We start from the raw sequence: 19,178 nt of genomic DNA, 5'->3' as shown, positions 1-19,178 counted from the left end.
GTGCCTCCCCCATCCCAAATACATTTATGCTTACCCTAATTCTGATTTCTGGCTCTGCCTCTGTATGAGTGTCAAACAAGTCCAACCTTCAACAGATGTGTAAACCACCCTTGGGATCATAGACCTAGTCATGATGGCTAAGTCTGTCATGGTCGTTATCCCGACGTGTAAACTTGTGGCACACCAACAACAACTACGCCTTCATTCCAAAACAATTGGGGTCGGCGATATGAACCAACAAAGAAAATCATTATGGGTCTTCCACATGAATCCTTCTCCTCCATTCATTTTTATCCAATGTCATGTCCTCGGTGAGGTTCAAAGCATTCATATCCTTTCTTATCAACTCCATCCATGTCTTCCTAGGCCTACCCCGACCTCTTTTAACTAATATATTTTCTCATTTCTCCATCCTCACCCCTTGCCCTTAAAGAGTCACCAAGCTTGGATTGAGCAAGTTGCCCTCATTAATCCAAGGGGCTGACGCTAGCGGGAATGGAACACTGACCCCTTGCCTAGTTGGCCAAGGCCCCCCTCCATTGTGCCAAACCCCTTGGGGATTATAATTAAATGGTTTACATTTTAAGATGTGAATAAGCAATACCTAGGTTTACTAAACTTATTGTTAAAGAATCAATAATGTAGAAAAATGGTTTTTCTTGTTTTTCAAAACATCCTTCTTTTCTTGGTTTGGAGAATTCTGCAAAGAAGCTTACAAGACTTCAGCATCAAAGTTTAAATAATCAAACCACAGTAGCTATAAATAGCTACAAAAGGTATTGGTACTAGTACGTGAAAGTTTAAAAAGTTGCATGCTTTTACATGAAATTCATATTAATGCAGCTTCAAAAGTTTTTGATACATGTTTCTAATATGTTGATGCAATTTTTAAAAGAATGTTTGCAGGCTTCTAAAAGATTGATATGAATTGTATATTAACAAAGATATTTGTTACATACTTTGTACAGTTTTGGTAGGATTGACATAAGCTATATAGTTACTGTAAAGCCCATTTTTCTGGAGCTAAGGAAAGGAGGAATGACCAAGACCTGGAAAGATCACCCCTGACTGCTACTCATTGACAGACAGGTGATTTTTTGTGTATAAATAACAGCTAATAGTCGTTCAATGAACAGGTAGGGTTTGCCAAACCCCAGCTTGACTATCTAAAAATAAGATACCTGCAATTTAAAAATGTCATGTAATCAATCATTATTGCATTATAATTTCTTTATGGCATAATATTTAAAAGCCTTCCTAAAAAATATTGTTGTTTGTATGCAGAGCTGTTGATGGAAACAAGGTTGGTAGGAGCAGTGAGTGCACATCACCTTGTGTTTGGGACGTTTTAAGTTCAAATCCCAACGGTATGCTTGTATAACCGGTGGGGGTCTGCCTAACTCCAAAGGTTGGTAATCATTTATAATGTAGTATAAACTAGAAAGGAGTCTCTACCAAAGGTGGTGCAAGTTTCTTAAGTAATTGGGATAAGTAGTTTGAATTAATAGGTAGTAAAACGTACATTTTTTTTTTAGTTTCTAATGGTTGTCCTTCCATTTTCTGGCCAGCCACAGGCCAGGAAATGGCCGAGCATCGCTGTCCCGACAGGTGATTGGCCTAAAAATGGCAGCTATTTTTATTTTTAGTTTTGCTGGAGTTTTTTCTTTTTCATTTTCTTTTTCTTTTTTGTGTTTTACTGGCTGGCTAGCCATTGGATGAAAAATGGCGGGGATGGTGACTGCTGGCATGGACGGCACCATCCTGGCCAGTGGATGGCCAAGAAATAGCTGGCCATTTTTCTTTTTTTGCCTGACCATTTTTTGACCAGCCACTGGCCAAGAAATGAACAGGCTAGTGCTTCCCGACCAGGGCAGCACCATCCTGTCTAGTAGCTTGGTTGGGAAATGGCCAGTCTATTTTATTTATCTTTTTTCAATCTTTTGCATATTTTTAAGTTTTTGGCATTTTTGAGCCGTTTTCTGGCAAAAGCAACACTAACCCAACCATTTTTCGGCTTTTTCCGCTGGTGGATGGCCGAAAAATGGCAAGTTTATTTTCTTTTAAATTTTTTCTTTCTTTTTTTTTCATTTCCGACCATTTCCTGACTAGCCACTGACCAAAAAATGGCCTGGCAGGCACCACCCTAGTGAGGAGAAACTAGATTGGACATTGTCTAGCTGGTATGGACAACCTATTTTTTTTTTCGGCCAGCTATCAGTTGAAAAATGGCCTGACTAGTGTTGCCCTGGTTGATCGGCCAGCTGGGCCATTATTTGGTTGGTGGTTGGCCGAAAAATGGTCAATCTATTTTTTTTAATTTTTATTTTTCTAATTTTTGGCCATTTTCAGACCAGCCACAGGTCAAAAAATGGCCAGGTTGCTTTTTTCCTGGTCGGGAGTCATCAACCTGGCCAGTGGCTGATCAAAAAATTGTCAACCTATTTTTGTTTGATTTTTTCCTTTTATTTTTTCTGTATTTTTTAAGTTTTAGAGACATAGTTAGCAAAATTGTTCTTCTGACAATAAAAAGATAGGACAAAAGATTATCTAATCATATTCTTTTTCGAACTTGAAGACTAGAATGATGATGACGAAGACGTCGGCTTGCCCTCCATGGTACTTGTTGACGAAAATGAGGATATAACAGATCAATCCTAGTATTTTACAAGCAGTCCCTCCAAAAAGAGGGTCATTGAAGAGGAGGAGGAATATAAGCTGATGAGTCAAAAGTACAGAAGGAGCGCAAGTGGAGCAAATGTAGAGTTGGCTCTTTCATAAGCCAAAATTTGCATGTTGAAGGATATGCTTGTTGTAAAGGAGTTCATTATACAAAATCAAGTTGTGCTTATCGATAATTATACTAAGGTCAATGAAGAGCTACGAGCACATCTGGGGCATCTCCAAAAGTAAACAATGTTTTGTAATTATAAATCATTGTAATTATGTAAATAGTATTTTGTAAATGTCTCTAAATGCAATTATAATTGATTTTTTATTTCACAGTTTAACTTTGACTATAACAATTTAAGTATATGCTGAGAATGAATGTATGTAGTTTTGAATATTACAGGTGAATTGTATATAATTTTAAATTTGAATGTAAATGTATGTTAAATTATAACAGAAAATGTTTATTGAATTATAAAATGTTCATTGAATTATAATAGGTGAATTATAATAGAAAATTATGGATTTTCGATTTTAGGAAACTCTATAAATAATTGTTGCAAATAATAACCAGAAGTTGCGATTTTTTGGAATGCTGCAATAAATAATAAGAAAATATGTGATTTTCTTATAAAATATGCAATTTTACTTCATAGTTAGTAATATATTTATGTCTATCCACACAATTAGATATGTGATCTTCTTATAAAAGATGTGATTTTACTCTATTATTTGCGAAGTTACAATTAAAGGAGTTTCACATAAGTTATTATTGTGTGTTTTGTGAAGACAAAAAAAAATAAGGTACGAATATACATTTAAGTGAGAGTTACAAAAAAAGTTCACACATTATACAATGACTTTTATATAAAATATATTTTACTAAGGTATTTGCAAAGTTATAATCATAAGGAGGTTCACAAAACTTGTTTTTGCGCACTTCGTGAAGATCACAAAAAAATAGATGTGAACATACATTTAAGTAACAGTTAAAAAAATGAAGAAGGAGGTTTGCATGGTATACAATGACTTTGGTATAAAATATATGATTTTCCTAAGGTATTTGCAAAGTTACAATCATAAGGAGGTTCACAAAACTTGTTTTTGTGCGCTTTGTGAAGATCGCAAAAAAATGTATGCGAACATACACTTAAGTGATAGTTAAAGAAAGAAGAAAAAAGAAACGAGGTTCTCACAGTTTTTCACAACTTTGGTATAAAATCTGCAATTTTAATAAGGTATTTGTGATTTTATGATTAACAAAGAAGACCACATAAATAACATAATTTCTTGCTCGCTTCTTGGGGATCACAGAAAAATATGTGTGAATATACATTTAAGTTAGGTTTTGCCTTAGTCGATAAAATAAATGATATATCACACGAACTTTATGAAGTTTTCTTATGTGAGGTAAAAATGTCTTAAAAAGTTTTCTATTTGTAGTTTTGGCCAGCAGATGGATTTCAAAATTTTTAGGGCATTTGGGAAAACATGCCATATTTGTCATACAATACGATTATTTTTCGAAAGAAAAATTAAACAAGAAAGCACATAAAATAGATTAGAATATAGTTCACTATTAAAATTTTCTAAATTTTAAGCTACAAAATGAATTTACTTAAAGTTGCATATTGCTAGGATATGTTCATATCATACAAGGTTCAAGTATATTAAGAATGAAGAACATCAAATTCACCTAAACTAAGCAAGTATTTTAAGAAATCAACAACTATTATAAAGAACAAAATTGGAATTTACAACATAGCATTTCAAAACACTAGTAATAATAAAATAACTAATTATAACATACCAATCACATGCATCAAGACCCTTCATGTTTTAAAACATCCACTGCCACCATCCTCATCATCATTTAATTGGCATGATTTCATTCTTCAATAGGCATGTCAAATTCAGTTTCAGGCATGTCTATTCTAACTCAATTATCTAAAACATCATCGATTAGAATTACCTAATGTACTTTTGTGGTACATATCATCATTTTCTAGGATCAATTCATCCTCAATGGGCAAGTGTGGCATCATAGCATACAAATCTATAGGCATTATGTTGATAACTTCTAGCCAATCTTGACCAATACGGTCTTGCACATAAAACACTTGCTTTGTCTGAGATGCAAATATAAAAGGTTCATCTTTCTTGGATCTAAATTTAGAATTGACTAATGTGAATCCAAACTCATCCTTTTTAATGCTTTTATTTTTTGATCGAAGAACATCAAAACATTTGCACTTGAATATGACAAACTTTAGCTCTCAATAATATTCTATTTCAATGTCTTTCAAAACATGCATCTCCCTCAATTGGGTTTTTATCATTAGCACCAGAATAACTTAATGTTCTTGCACTTACAACACCACTATTTTGTGTATTTCTCTTTTTGTCTCTACCTTTGGCATGGAACCTGAATCCACTTATAAGAAAACCTTTACATTTCTTCGTCGTTGATTGTGAACCTTGTGATAGCCATTTGATTTCTTCAGTCGCTTTTCTACCCATTGAATGCAGGTGATAAACCTATTAGGAAAATAAAATATCAAATAATCAATATTTTCTTTAATAAATATTTCATTGAAAGCAATCAATAAATAACTTATATGCTTTCTGAATCAGTCTTCAAATTCTTCTTAATGCATTCGTTCAAGTTCATGTCGACTTTTATGATGATATTTTATTCTTAATAAAACAAAGTGTTGCCTATAACAACATTAATATAATTACAATTATAAAGCAGTAGCAATCAATTAACAAAAATGATTAACTTACTCACTATATGGTATGATTGAGTCACAATTAAATAGCACGTAACAATGTGTTTGCTTTGATTTGGTATCATCTAAGGGTATTGGCGTAGATTTTCCTAAAACACGTCCTTCCTCAGCAACATAGATGTTCCTTCATCAACTTCATATACACCATCTTCATTTCTTGAAGACCGATTGAAGCATGTTTCACCTTCTGAATACCTTGAGCAAAATATTGTGCATTCTTCAACTATATATCCTTCAACAATAGAACCTTCTGAATGACTTCTATTACGCATGTAGGATTTAAGTGTCAAAAGGTACCTACGAAGATTTACATACAAAATTGAAAACTATTAAATGATAGCAAAATTAATAAAATATATTAATACTTATAACTTAATAGGATACATCCAACGATACTGTACAAGCCCTCCTAACATAGCTTCATTGGCCAAGTGAACAGGCAAATGTATCATAATATCAAAGAATGATGGTGGAAAAATTCTTTCAAGTTCACAAAGCACTACATGCATTTGTCCTTCTAGTTGTTTCAACTCTTGTTCTCACCCAACTTTTGAGCATATTTTTTTATAAAATCTGCATAGTTGAATGAGTATTGCACTCACATTCCTTGGTAATGATCCATGTATAGCTAGTGGTAGAAATTGATGCATTAATATGTGGCAATCATGGCTCTTGAGTCATGAAATTTTATGTTCTATCTCATGCAAACATCTTGAAATATTTGTTGCATAACCATTTGGAGATTTTATATACTTTAACACCTTACAAAAAGTACTTTTGATTTCTACTCATTGAAAAATATACTCTATTGGAATCATCAACAAATATTGGATAAAGAGAGTGCCTTATATTCATATCTTTCAAGTCATATCTGGCTCTCACTGAGTCTTTTGTTTTTCCTTCTACGTTCAATAATGTGTTGAGGATGTTATCACACACATTTTTCTCATTATGCATTACATCTAGGTTATGTCGTAATAAATTATATTGCCAATATGGTAACTCAAAGAAGATGCTCATTGTCTTCCAATTGTATAACAAAGTCTTATTTTTTCTCGGCTAACAATTTTTTCAAATATATTTGTGATATTCTTCACCTCAGACAATATCTCGTTGCCAAAAAGCATGGGAGGAGCATAATGTATTTCAGTGTTTTCATCAAAAGAATACTTATTCTGTCAAAACTTATGATTCATTAGCAAAAATCAATGGTATCCCTTGTAACAAATTTTTTTACTATGTCCTAAATATTAAAAACAAGTGTTCTTATGACAAGAGGAACAAACCAATTTACCCCTTGTGCTTCATCCTGATAAGTTAGCATATGTAGAAAAATTACTGATGGTCCATAATAGAGCTACATACATTTGAAAGCTATCTTTTCTTGAAGTGTCATATGTCTCTACTCCATGATTCTACAATTTATTCAACTCATCAATAAGGGACTACAAGTAGATATCTATGTCATTACCAGGATTAGATGGATCAAGAATGAGCTATGAAAGGATTATGTACTGCTTCATACATATCCATGGTAGCAAGTTATATAAAATAATGATGACCGACCATGTGCTATGAGTTGTACTCATTGTTCTAAAAGGATTAAATCCATCTGATGCTAACCCAAAGTCTCACATTGTGTGGATCAGAATCGAATGATGGATTTTTTTCATCAAATGAATTTCAAGCTCACGAATCAGTGGGATGCCTCATATTGTTATCTTTGATGCAAAACTTGCCATGCCATCTCAGGTAGGTTCCAAATTTTTATGACATGAATAACCTTTTAAGCCTTGGTATCAAAGAAAAATGATGTGGCATTTTAGCAAGAATTTTATGAATATCTTCTAAACAATCTGTTGCACCTTGATTAGATTGATATTTATCAAACTTTTACCTAGAAGCACTACAAACATCATATGATTTTTTATCATCAGACTCCTTCCAAACATAAAATCATTTGAGCATGCATCTATTTTGTTATAACTAAAGCCTAAGTCTCCAATAAGTGTCCTTGTTTCATAATACTTATTTGGCAATTTTTCAACCTCTAGTAGTGTTTCTTTCAACAATTCTAATAACATGGTGAATGATTTGTTGCTCCATTCCCCAAGACATTTTATATGAAACAATCTAATGAGAAAATATAAATTTGAAAACCTAGTACACCCTGGTTATAGTTCTTGTTTAACATCTTGTAAGAGCTTGAAAAATGTCTCAGGTTCTGTATTACATGTATTTGTACATTCATCCATGTCTTCACCATCTTCAACATCTAAACTTGAGATTCTGAACGTATCATTTAGTAATTCATGCATATAATCTAGAATACATGCAATTGAATTAGTGTCAGTAGCATGAGTAGATGATATGGTTTCTCTATGAAAGATCCATCAAGTGTAGTTTGGACAGAATCTATAGCATTATCCACAATTAGATATAAGCAATTATTGCATTTCACACATGGACATCTTATTTTTCCTTTAACAATTGTGTTGTTTGAGATGACAAAATCAATAAATTCTTTTACTCCTTGTAGATACTTATTGATCGACCTATCAAAAGAAAAATATAAGAATGTCATATGAATTAATATATGCATAAAGATTAATATTAAAAAAAATTACTCATAGTTCAACATACTTTTTTTCATGAATCCAACTTCTATCTACCATAGAGGACAATCTATGTAATTAGTTTACAACAAAATAAACACAAATACATCATGCCTAGGGTTTTATGAGATGCAGAAAGATAAACATGGCAAAAAGGAGAAATTTGAGCTAGTTTATCATAATTAAAAAATTTAAGCAAAAAAGGAAGTGCTTGAGGATGATCGACAATGATAAGTTTAGGTTGCTTGAAGATGATCCTAAAGAGAACACGAGTTGACAATGATCGGAGAACTTACTTGAGGATGATCGCAGAGACAACATGAGTTGAGGGTGATCGAAGTACAGATCAATCAGATGCTTTGAGGATCAATAATAGAGAACGATCGATTGCTTGAGGATCAATCGCAGAGAGGATGATCCTAGAGAGAACGATCGATCACAAAGAGGATGATCACATAAAAAAGAAAAAGAAAAAGAGGATGATCGCCTTGCTTGCATCCTCAGAGCGAGAGATAATGTGGGCTAGCTGAGTGTTTTTGTTTCTTGGTTATAATAGCAGGAGAGAGAGAGAGAATTAGGGCTTCCAGTTGTTTTATTCCCATTCCACCGAGTGAGAGAAAATGAGTGCTCAAGAGTTGACTCATCTCACCCATATTTCTTACCTCCTATCTCGTTCTTAAACATTCCATTTCTTTTATTTGGTAGGTTGGATTTCTAATGATGGTCTTGACCGTCACTATAGTGGAAAGCTCAAATAGCGATGAACTGTAGCTCGTCACTATTTCACCATTTTCTTGTAGTGTTAGTAGTTGTTGAGTTGTCATTTACCTAATTAGTTGCATTAATTGTACAAAAAACTAGAAAGATAATTAGCTGGTGTCATGAACTTTTGATTTGGATTTTATAATTTTTTATTTAATTCATTATGTTTTTTATCTTATCAGAATTAATTTATTATTTTAATTCAAAAATAACTTGTAAATGGATTTAGGCAAAATTGAATTGACCCACTGGATTCTCACCTATTGAGTGAATGGGTTGGACCAAGGGTTTCTTTTAAAACCCAAGCCTATTAAGAACTGGGCCTAAACCTGGCCCACTACTAAATGGGATAAGTCATTTTTGAGTTGGTTTATGCTCAAAACCTGATGAGCTAAGCCTTAAACGTTGGACACACATCCAAAAAAAAGCATCATTTTCGTTCCACCCTCCCCCTATTATGAAAATAATAGGACATGGGGAACAAAAAAAATATCTTTACGGGGGCACCCGACTCTCTCTGTAAGATCCACAACTTTTTTTAGTAAATTTTTGAATAAAAATAAGAGGTATTTTTATGTAATTTCATCATATTGACTTTGAATGCGAAACAAAGAAATTTTACAAAGCCAATTATACTTAGGACGTATATATCCTCAGGGATATATGCTCAAACAGTTAGGGAGTCATATCTCACTCACTGGGCAAAATTAGAGAATTTCACATAGTCAATCTGCTTCATCTTGTCGAGATGAAGAGAATGACATACTTTTTTTGCGAAAAATATCAATGAAACCTCAAAAATACATGAGCCCCATAAAAATATCTCGTGGACTCTAAATAAAATATCTCACAAAAATATCGTGTGGGTCCCACATAAATATCCCATGAAAATATCTAGTGGGCTCTACAGGGATATGTATGTTATTATGTTACTTTAGACTTAGTTTGGATATAGATCCGATGGTCTTAATGGATTAGATCCAGTCCATACCCATACCCAAGATCCAAACTCTTGGCTAAAATAAGAGGAGACCCCCTCTTAGAAAATCGTCTCCCCTCTTTCTTTACTTTCTCTCTCTAGCCTCTCTCTCCTCTCTCCTCTTTCTCTCTCTTGATACTAGCCTGGACCAAGCCCACTGGAGGTGAGCTTGGACTTGTTTGACCTAGCCTGAGTCCACCTGGGTCAAGTCCACTTGACCTACTAGTTAGATTTTCTCTCTCTTTCTTTGTTTTTGGTCTTAGCCTAGGTTAAGCCCACTTGACCTAGACTGAGCCCACTTTAGGTGAGCTTGGACCTACCTCACTTAGACTGAACCTAGTTGGGTCAAGACCCCTTGATCCTAACAGCTTGACCTCCTCTATTTTTTTTCTTGACTGGGTCCAACCCATCTTACCCAGTCTAGCCCACTTAAAGTAGGTTTGAACCCAGTTGGACCTAAACTAGGTTCAATTCTTTTCTTTGGCCTATACCTCTTCGTTTCACCGTGCTGACAAGTTCTGCATGAGACACTCTTGATTGTGACGGTACCAGATGTAAGGATATGTCGGCTACAACCTAGGAGCGCCTCTTCGTTGCGTTGAGCCACCGCTATCGAATTTTGGTAGGTTTTCATGTCGTTCTCTCTCTTTTAAGTTATTTATTTAATTGTCATGTACGTTGGGATTTTGATTACCATATACCTTTTTAAAACAATATATGATCCTAGTCCTTAGTTCATGCCATCTAGAGCACCGCAAGCTTGCTTCGATATTCACGTGCATACCCTTACAACTATCTCTTAATATTTATGGTGAATTATGTGTCATAGGGTCTTAGTCTTTGGTTTACACCCTCTAAGCCACCATAAGCTTGCTTTAGTGTCTATGTGTGTATCCTTGTGACTACTTTTCTATTTACTATATATATGTAAAAATATACATATACGTTGCTTTACGCATTTTACTTAGCCCGATGCGTGGTTTCATTCATTGGGTCCTGCTTTATGCACTTTACTTTGCCATCAAGTTGTTATGTGCATAGGCTTCTGCTTTACGCAACTTACTTAGCCCGATTCATGGTTTTATTCAATGGGCCCTGCTTATGCACTTTACTTAGCTCGATGCGTGGTTTCATTCATCGGGCCTTGCTTTACACACTTTACTTTGTTGTCGCGTTGTTATGTGTACAGACTTCTGCTTTTACTAAATATAATTGTGCTATAATAAACATACAAATGGTGACTGATCTCTATCGCCCAAAGCGATTCCAAATGTCTTGCCTCGTTCAAAACATTGTTTAGCAAAGAAGCCCCTATTGAAAATGTTTCAGATTTGCACAAAATTGCATTTATGTAAACATCTAAGTCATCAGTGTAAGACCTAACTCAGACCTAGGTTTCCAATAAACTATGAAAGATGTAACATATGCACAACAATATACATCTATCCAAAAATGAGCGTAGCAATTTTCCTGTTAAACAGGGAAGATGCTGCCAAAATTTCTGACAAGGTATTCTTTGATCTAAAAAAGAACGTTGTGGCAGCATTTCTCCTATTTAACGAGGAAAACACAACGTTCTTTTTTAGATCAAAGAATACCTTGTCAGAAATTTTGGCAGCATCATTATTGTTGGAACCCTACATGGATGGCTCGTTTCATTTCTATAGGCACCATACTCATAAGGGCCACTGCGCTAGAGTAGCCATTGCGCCTTGTTAGGCCAGTGCTCATTGCGACTAAATACACCGAGCAGTTGATCCAAAGTGATCCTTGATTATGCATGCCTCTGTAAAATATTGTACAAGAATAATACTCGTAAGCATCATTGTGCCAGAGTTGGTTATCCACCCGCAAGGGGTGAAGTGCTAGTGAAGGTCATAAACACCAAGAATGATGTTTGCATGCATATAAACAAAACATAAAGGTAGTCCATGTCCATACGGAAACCGGTCGGTGCTTCAAAAAACTGATTGGGGTTGGGTTTATATTCCCTTCTTGCAGAATGCATTTGATTGCCTATGTGGCACTCGACGTTCTAATAAGAAACATTATGTCATTGAACCCTTTCAGAACTTTACACTCATCGAGGTAGATGATGATGGTACCACCTCGAGTAACATACATTATCTTATGAACTAAATAGTTCAAGCGGTTTTTCGATCACTCAAAGGTTAGGAGGTCGGATTGTCCTTAAAATCTAGGAATTCAACCCCTCTATTGCAGTAGAAGGATGCATCCAAAACATCCTAGTGGGGTTTATCCCGATATGAAAACTATCCATACGGGAACTGGTCAGTGCTTCGAAAAACTGATTGGGGTTGGGTTTATATTATCTTCTTGCAGAATGTATTTGATTGCCTATGTTCAATTCAACTTTGGAATTTCAAATTTGAATTTTCAAAGTTCAAAATTTAAATTCGAAATCAACTCAAATCAATTTTCAAAGTTCAATTCAACTGATAATGAAATGGTGATGAGTTGATTTCGAATTTGAATTTTGAACTGGGAAATGAATTTGAAATTCCAAAGTTGAATTGAACTTTGAAATTGGAATGTTGAAACGATTTTGAAACTAAATTCCAGATAAGTGATGAGGGTGAAAGTGGTGCAATGAAGTATGCACAGGTGTTGTATATCGATACAGGTAAGTGGTGCAATGAAATGGTGCGTGTGATAAGTGTGATGGAGCTGGAATATGCTTGGACAGTAGACGTGTTACTGTAGGTGCTGGATGATGGGAAATAATACCTACAACAATGCTTAGCATTGCTGCAAGTGAACAAATGTTGCAGCAATGCTAATCATTGTTGTAGGTATTACAGCAATGCAAAGCATTACTGTAAGTGCTTGAGTGCTACAACAATGCTAAGCATTGTTGTAAAGGCTTAGGTGGCTGGTAATGATTGGGGTAGAAATGATGTTGTGTAGTGGTGGATTGGGTGAAAGAGGCGATGCTAATGTACAGATTCAGGTAGGGTGCAAAATATATATTAAAATGCAGGAAGACACGTAGCAATGGGTGGAGATGTATGTACAAGGTTAAAACCCAATGAAGGTACAGGTGGCAATGAAATACAAGGATATATAAATGCTGTAAATGAAAGCATAAAATGTGTTTTGTAGGTGATGTGATGTGAAATGGTGACAGTAGGGTGCAAATGGTGTGTTGAGTGGGAAGCAAATGAAAGGATGTACTATATGTAAGTGGGGACTGTGAGAGGTGATGAATGCTGATGACAGATGGAGCCATAGCAGTCTGTGTCTGCTGTGAGTGTAACGAGGCTACCACAGCTTATTAAACATGTTGTGACTGCAATGATGCATAATAATGACATGAAGGTAGCTATATGAATATGATCTTCAAGGAAAAGTAGAATCAAATCTGATGTCATACTAGATGGCAGTAAGTAACTAAAAGGAAACTGATTGGATTTAGCAGAGAAGATCAAAATCGTGACATCCATATGAATAACACCAACTTGCAGGAGTTACCTCACCAACCACCAATCCTTTTAATTCCAAACCATATGCCATAGGTGAAGCATATATCCCAAGACTCGCAAACCCTCCGGTAACAGTATCTTTTTGAGAAAATTTATCTTTTGAAGGACAAGTTCTAATACCCTCCTCCTGATGTCCAGGACACAATTTCTCAAAGGACGTCAGAACTTGAATGGTTGATGCAGTGCATGAATGTAAATACACGAAGTAAAAGTATTGTAGTTTGATGAAGTGCACATGAACATTACGTCATGACATGATGTCAGACGCAAAGACATCATATGGAGAACTACAGCTCAATTGTTTTATCACTTGATCTGTCTGGACTTCCCAGGAACATGCCAATCATGAATTGGTATGTAAACTTTCCAACTGCAAAGAGGAGGTCATTAAAAAGGATAGGTCTCTTAAGAGTAATTCATTGGTTGGGTGTTTTAGAGAGAGTTTTCATCTGAATTTGGGGTTTTATTGCAGAATGTGATACTGACATCATAACACAACAACCATACATCAGAGAAAAAAATAAAGATTATGCCATTCAAAGTGTGAATTGCGACAGTTAGCACAAAAGACATGTAAAATGCAGATCGCCAGGTAATAGGGGATTAGCAGGATCTGGGTTGCCCTGAATTTGTCACTTTATCTCTCAAGGGGGGCATGCAACAGGTTTTCCATCAACAACCATTCTTGCTGATATAACAAAAGCATCCTAATATACCTAGATAGTCATTCATGAGGATCGAAGTCACAATATAGCAGAATGCTTTCTGGTATATTTCACTGATCCATTATTTCAATAATGGATGAATGACTGAATTAAACAAGCAACGAATGGATCAGTCAAATAATTAGCGAACAAAACATTAGGAAAATTCATGATACAAATGCAATGAAAAGAGAAAAGAGGGAAACGAATAGCGTAAGTAAAAAAAAAAGGATGTAGAAAATAAACATACATTACATGCATTACATCAATGATATTGATGAAACCAGAGTGTAGATGCAGATGTTGGACGTTGATGTTGAGCAATTGGTGATGCTATATGGGGATTGGGCGATACGATGCCCCAAACACAAGGACTAATGTTGTATGATACTATAATATGATCATTGATAAAATGATAACAGGCCAGTCACAAGAGGGTGTCCATCAGAATAAGTGACTCTTGTTGTAGCGATTACCTCTCAAAACAGACAAAGCAACAAAGAAAAAGAATGCAACAGAAAGCAACGGTAGATCAAGGGAGCAAACAAAATTAATTTTGTAAAAAATGAATCGGATAGATGGCATCAGACTGACATCCGTGATAATACTGCTACAGAGGATCAGCTGTAATGTAAAATGAGGGGATGAAAGCAAGAAATCAGAAATATGAACAGGAAATCAAGATCTATATGACAATCAATGCAAATGAACAATCAAAACAGAAATTCGAGAATAAAAAAAAAAATTGTTGGAATGATTCATTCATTTGCTGTAGCACAGGGATGTGTTGAGATTGCTATAGGCAACTCAACACCATCCATGGTGAATTACTGGGAGCCCAAAACAAAAATCCAAAAGAAAAACTAGAGAAGCAAAAGGGGAAGAAGGATACTTACTTGACTTGGAAGAGGGACTCAGGGCTTCTTCTGTCGCTTAAGGGGAGACACCAGGGAGATAAGAAGGAGAAGAGGAAGAGGGAATGAAGAAGAGGATTAGAGTCGGTGGTGAGGTGAAGAAGCGATCAGAGAAGAAGAAGAAGGGTGCTGGGGTGAAGAAGCGGTCAAAGAAGAAGAAGAAGGGTGTTGGGGTGAAGAGGCGATCAGAGAAGAAGAAGAAGGGTGTCGGGGTGAAGAGACGATTAGAGAAGAAGAAGAAGGGTGCTGGGGTGAAGAGGCGATCAGAGGAGAAGAAGAAGGGTGCTGGGATAAAGAGGCGATGAAGGAGAAGAGGAGCCTTCGGCTCATTTTTATAACGGCAAGCCGTTATGGTTTTTACAATAGGGGTCCCCTACGTTTTTCAGAAATTTCAAAAAAAAGGTTTTCAGAAAAAGAGTTTTTCAAAAGGTTTTTTTGGTTAAGAAAATGGAACAAGCTATTTTTTTTGAATTTTTGAAAGAAAACCCCGAAAGCGTAAGTAAAATATGAGGACTTTTAACAAGAGGGACCCAAATGAGGTTTTAAAAGGTTTTTGTAAAATTATTATTTTAAAATATTCAAGATTTTCTGAAATAAGGTTTTTGAGAAAAGTAGGGTTAATTTTGGAAATGGGTTTCAGAAATGGGTCTAGATCCAAGATTTTGAGAACATATGGAGTTAGGATCTCAGATTGAGATTGAATCCAGATAAAACCTTTGAGAAAATACAAAGAATTGAATTTTTTTTTTATTTTTTAAAGAATAGAAGATCCAGGATCAAAATTGGATTCAGATATCCGATCTGGGCCTGAGATTGGGTTAGATATGAAAATTGAATCCGGATTCCAGTGAATCCGAGAAATAATGGAATTTTGATTAAAAATTAACCCAATTTATTCAAAGGATGGGGCCAAGGGCAAAAAGGGAATTTTTAGATTTTTTGGAAAATTTGGGGTGTTCACAGATGCCCCTCTTTGCTGCTAAGCTGGTTGAAAGCCGAGCTTAGCGACAAAGAAAAATACACCAAATTTTTTAAAAAATGCCTCAGTCAGAAAACTTGAACTGGGTGTGAAAGAATTGTTTTGTAAAACTTTATTCTCAGATTGTGCACCTTATCCTGAATGGCTTTGGAAAGAAAATGAAATCCTCAAGAAGAAAACAATTTGAACAGAAGAAAATGAGAAAATTAAATTGAGATTTTGGGATGAAGATATCGAGATGGCAAAAAGGAAAGGTTTTAAAGAAGTCTCATGGCTGAGACAAAAAATAAGAATTTTTGAAAAGACTCAGGTTTAGCCCTTAACCTGGATGAGACATTTTTAAGAAATACCTCGTGAGACGAGGTTCAAGTATAATCTTTTCCTGAATGGATATACAAAGCATGGATTCTTTTATGGGGAAAATTATGATGGGACTGAAAGAAATACCTCATTAGAATGAGACAACTCTTTTAAAAATTTTGCTAGGTTACATCAAAATAGACATTTAGTATTTATTTCATTTTTGGATTACCAGAAAATTTTGCCAATAAGATAAAATTGTAGTTGATTCAAATGCTTAAAAATGTGCATGTATGTGCAAAAGATATTCCCTCTTTTACCTAGAGTATTTTCTCCAATGAGGTTAACTCCTCAGATTTCAGAGTTAGATTCAAATTTTTATTTTGTTGAGTTTCTTCAAGGAAGCTATTCATTTCCTTGATATAAATAGAGAAGAAATATTCTTACTTTCATAAAAGCAAGCATTGAAAAGATATTGATAAAAGAATTTTGCATAAGAAAAGATGATTTCTGGCAATTTCGGTAGTTTGATATATGGGGGTTTTCCTATGATGATCTTTTTGCACTCTTTTTATGACATTGAGCTTTCTTGGGTTTTTGGCGAGAAGTTTATTGCATTATCCTTTATTTTGGAGATGTCCTGACTTTTCTTTTCTTTTTATGGGAAGGGTACGTCACAAACTTCTTCAACTTGGAGATGCTCCAATCCTTCTTTGTCTCAAGAATTATACTGATGATATTGGCTCATTGGTAAAAAAATATCTTGTTGATAGCAGAAATCAAATATCTTTTAGGGTTTGTCGGGAGGTTCATCACATTCGCCTTCAACTTGGCGGTGATCTGAACTTTCCCTGGAAAGATCCATCATAAACTCCTTTATCTCGGAGATGATCTAAATCTTCTTTGGCTCCGGGGATCTAACTCATCCACCAGTCTTCAACTTGACGATGATTGAGAGATCCCTTTTGCAAATATTTAATTGCAGCTTAAATGAATGAGGAGATATGAACTGAGTGGATTCTTTTTATCGCCCAGGATATTTCCACTGCCTGATTGCTAAAAAATTGTCTATAAACATGCGTCATAACTATGATCAATATGAATTCGCTTCTAGCTTTTCAACATCATTGAATATTTCTTTCGCTAATCATACCAAGGATATTTCTTACGTCTTTTTTGTTTATCAACAAAGAAAAGATTTGAATTTTATCCTTTTTTGCAAAAAGCTTCACCCTTTTGAAAAGAATACTAGAGGTAATCTGAGGTGATTCTTTTGTGCAGTAAAATATTGGAATCAACAAATGTTTTTAGCAAATTGGTAAAGTTTTCGAGAATCTTTTGTGAAATAATCACTAAATATAAATTTTGATAGGACCACGGGTTGAACATTTTGATTTTGGCAATCTCGATCAGTAAAACTGGATTTTATGGGATCAATTGGAAATTGGGTTTGGTAAATAATTTTGATAAAGGACTTTGGTAAAGGAATTTGGTAAAGGACCAACGTTAAACTGAAGTTTGAGAAGGATTTTGGTAAAGGACCAATATTAAACTAGAGTTTGGGAAGGATTTGGGTAAAGGACCAGTGCTAAACTGGGTTTGGAAGGACCAATTTTGAAAAACTAAAATTTTGAAGGACCAATTTGAGAAATTGGAATTTGAAGGACCAGTGTAAAAACAGGAATTTGAAGGACCAGTGTAAAAACTGGAATTTTGAAGGACCAATTTGAGCAATTGGAATTTGAAAGACCAGTGTAAAAACTGGAATTTAAAGGACCAATTTGAGAAATTGGAATTTGAAGGACCAGTGTAAAAACTAGAATTTGAAGGACTAGTGTAGAAACTGGAATTTTGAAGGACCAATTTGAGCAATTGGAATTTGAAGGACTAGTGTAAAAACTCGAATTTGAAGGACCAGTGTAAAAACTAGAATTTGAAGGACCAGTGTAAAAACTGGAATTTGAAGGACCAATTTGAGAAATTGAAATTTGAAGGTCCAATGTAAAAACTGGAATTTGAAGGACCAATTTGAAAAATTGGAATTTGAAGGACCATTTTAAAAACTAGAATTTGAAGGACCAGTGTAGAAACTGGAATTTGAAGGACCAATTTGAGAAATTAGAATTTGAAGGACCAATGTAAAAATTGGAATTTGAAGGACCAGTGTAAAAACTAGAACTTGAAGGACCAATTTGAGAAATTGGAATTTGAAGGACCAGTATAAAAACTGGAATTTGAAGGACTAGTGTAAAAACTGGAATTTGAAGGACCAATTTGAGAAATTGGAATTTGAAGGACCAGTGTAAAAACTGGAATTTGAAGGACCTGTGTAAAAACTGGAATTTTAAGGACCAGTGTAAAAACTGGAATTTTAAGGATCAGTGTAAAAACTGGAATTTTAGGGACCAATTTGAGAAATTGGAATTTGAACGACCAGTGTAAAAACTGGAATTTGAAGGACCAATTTGAGAAATTGGAATTTGAAGGACGAGTGTAAAAACTGGAATTTGAAGGACCAGTGTAGAAACTGGAATTTGAAGGACCAATTTGAGAAATTGGAATTTGAAGGACTAGTGTAAAAACTGGAATTTGAAGGACCAGTGTAAATTGGAGTTTGAAAGACCAGTGTAAAAACTGGAATTTGAAGGACCAGTGTAAATACTGGAATTTGAAGGACCATTATAGAAGGTTGTGTTGCTTCTATGAATGGTTTAGGATTATCCCTTATCCTGAATGGAAAATAAGAAATATCTCGACGAACGAGGTTCAGGTTTATCCCTTAACCTGAAAGGAAAGTTCAGGTTTATCCCTTAACCTGAGCGGGAAAATGAAGGAGATACCTCGAATGACAAGGTCTAGGTTTATCCCTTAACCTGAAGGGGGGTTGGAATAAAAAGAATTGACAAAAATTGAAAGAATTGATGAAAAATTAATAAAAATAAATAAAGAAGGATAAAAATTGA

The sequence above is a fragment of the Nuphar pumila genome, chromosome 17, assembly GCF_984573655.1.
Source record: "Nuphar pumila chromosome 17, dmNupPumi1.hap1.1, whole genome shotgun sequence".
Classification (NCBI taxonomy): domain Eukaryota; kingdom Viridiplantae; phylum Streptophyta; class Magnoliopsida; order Nymphaeales; family Nymphaeaceae; genus Nuphar; species Nuphar pumila.
This window is presented reverse-complemented; position numbering follows the sequence as displayed.